Source organism: Macaca thibetana, chromosome 16 (assembly GCF_024542745.1).
Source record: "Macaca thibetana thibetana isolate TM-01 chromosome 16, ASM2454274v1, whole genome shotgun sequence".
Classification (NCBI taxonomy): domain Eukaryota; kingdom Metazoa; phylum Chordata; class Mammalia; order Primates; family Cercopithecidae; genus Macaca; species Macaca thibetana.
The window spans coordinates 57,826,749-57,829,427 of record NC_065593.1 but is presented as its reverse complement, the minus strand read 5'-3'; the positions used below and the strand labels follow the sequence as shown (position 1 = coordinate 57,829,427).

At 59.6% G+C, this 2,679-nt stretch overlaps 1 protein-coding gene across 1 annotated transcript in view; it reads right to left on the bottom strand.

The window, feature by feature from the left end:
* The window catches only part of SIRT7 (sirtuin 7), a 50,436-nt gene that overhangs the window by 17,694 nt on the left and 30,063 nt on the right, over positions 1 to 2,679 (bottom strand). The window lies entirely within an intron of this gene.

Below are 2,679 nucleotides of genomic sequence, written 5' to 3'. Positions count from 1 at the left end.
CCCCTCGCCCCTGCACTGTCATAGAGATGGGTGGGATGGGCTGAGGAGGACACTCGAGGACTGCTCAGGCTCCTTTGCTGCCCGTCACCCCAGAATCTTCTTGGGGTGGGTGGGGTCCCAGGTCATCTGCAGAGTAGCAGACAGTGGCTTGTAGAAAGGGTGTTGAGGGAAGGGAGGTGCCTCGTGGAAACAGCCCAAGCCAAACCCCCAGGACCTGTCTCCTCGTCATCCTAGAGAGCCCAAGGTCAGTGAGGGCCAGCACTGGCTCTGCATGAAGATGTCACCTCCCCAGTGGCTCGTGGCCAGCTCCCCACAGACAGCCTGGGGCACTGGTCCCTGGAAACGGTGGTGCAGCCATGCTTGGGCCAAAGCCCATGAGGCCACCAGAACCACAAAAGGCTACTCTACTGAGAGGGATACTGTGAGAGAGGCCCACGGGTTTCCAAGCATCCCTCTCACTCCACGCAGTCATCTCCATGACCAGCTTTAAGTGCCACCTTGAGGCCTGACTCCCTGATTGGACTTTGCTGCACCTCCAGGAGCTCACTTCCCATCACAGCCGGACGCCTCCCTCCCACAGGCATCTCCCCAGCATCCTCCTGCCCCAGGCTACACCTTCTGTGGGACTGACCTTAAGACCCCGTTGGTTCCTCCTGAGAGCAGCAGGTCTCAACCAGATGCTGCCGGGAGGCAGGTGCTAGCGTCCACACCCAGACATGGGTCCAGTCCAGCCCTGCTCTTCCTCTTCCTGGTCTCCAGGCAGGGCCCTCCCAGGGTGGACATTTCCCATCTCTGCCTGGCCAGGGGCTGTTCTGGAGCCTGAGCCTGTCCTGCACAAGTACCATGGACAGGGGTCAGCCAGGCACTGAAGAGGAGTGGCAGAATGGGCAGGGCAAGGGCCCCAGCTGGCAAGTTGGAGTCAGGGCAATTCCAACCAAGAAACGGTGGCAAGCCAGCTGCGGTGTCTCACGCCTGTAATCCCAGCACTTTGGGAGGCAGTGGGGGAATCGCTTGAGCCCAGGAGTTTGAGACCAGCATTGGCAACATAGAGATACCCTATCACTACAAAAAAAAAAAGGGTATGGTGGTGCACACCTGTTGTCCCAGCTACTCAGGAGGCTGAGGTGGGAGGATTGCTTGTGCCCAGTGGTTGCAGGCTGCAGTAAGCTGTGATCATACGACCACTCCAGCCTGGGCGACAGAGAACCTATCTCTAAAAAAAAAAAGTAAAATAAAATGAACAATAAACTGGGGCAGAAGCTGAGCCAAGCAGAGGCGGGCAGCTCTTCCTCCAGGGCCCACCCGGCTTGCTAGGGACTCACTCCAAACTGCTTCATTTTTGGAAGGGGCTTTACAGGACTGAGAGGTGTCAGAGCTGCTGGTGACAGGAGCAGGGAAAGCACCATCCAGCCAGCCCACAGGGCCCCATGTAGGGTTCCTTTGCCTGGCAGTATTTCGATGCTTCCTAGCAGGATTCTTGGGTCCTTGGCCCCCAGAGCCATCTCCCTCCTCGACCTGCTGCAGACCCACATAAAACGTGATGCTGCTTGGCTTGGGTCTGTCCTCACACTCTGGCTTCCTGGGTGTCCGCCTCCCCACAGCCTGCCTCATGTACCTCCCCAGACTTCTCATGCGTGTCAGGAGCCTCCTGTGGACTCTGGCTCTACCTGCCTCTGCTGAATCAGGAACCCACAGCGGGAAGGCTCCTAGGGCCCACCTGCTGAAACAAACACCCCCCGCCCCAGCCACCTCCTCACCTCCCCACCTCCCTGTGCTTCCTCTGGGGCCCAAGACCTGTCTGCCTCACTTGAAACCCATGTTGCCTGCTGGCTTTGTGTCCCCAGACCAGAAGCACTTTTGGCAGCCCCACATCCCTCATCTTGCTCTGCGTCAGCACCGAAGAGTGGCGCTGGCAGGGAAATTGGCTTTGAGGGGAACGGTCAGGGGGCAGCTTTAGTCCTGGGACAGGCGTGTGGCCTGTGGGACAGTCTCTTCTGGGGGCACCTCTGCCCAGGTAGGAGGGATGCCAGGGTCTCCCAGCACTGCCGGGCACTTTGCTGGGGCAGGGGGTGATTCTGTTGCTTACAGCCCTGACACAAGGGCATTCCCCGCCCGCCCTGATGCCCACGTCCACCCACACAGGAGGGGACCTTCAGGGGAGCCTGCAGGGACTCCCAGCCCAGCACTGGCCATCTGTGTCCCCTGCTTAGCTCCTGCGCTGCCAGATCCCAGCCAGACAGCAGGGACTCGCCCCACCTACCATCCCCTTTGTGCCTGGGTGTGATGGGTGCTCAGTTTGTGGGGAGCGGCCAGGACTCTCGCCAGGTGGAGAGTGGCAGTGGAGGATGTACCCATGCCATCTGCCCTGCCGCAGCGTTTCCTTCCTGTTCCCCTGCATGTCTTCCCTCCCTCGGAGGGAAGTGCTGGATTCTGTCCCCCAAGCGCCCCTCCACATGCCTCGTACATACCAAGCATCATTCTGCTGTGGGCCTGTGGGGGTTCTGGAAATGAGTTCCCGTGATGAAGTTCCAGAAAGCTGCTCAGCTCTCCTAACCCCTGCACAGCCTGACACCCTGCTGCCACCCAGCCCGCCTCCCCTCACACAGTGTGCACTGCCTCAGGGGGGAAGGGGGCCTCATCTTGCTGTCTCCATACTCAGTAACTATGTGTTGGTTGAAG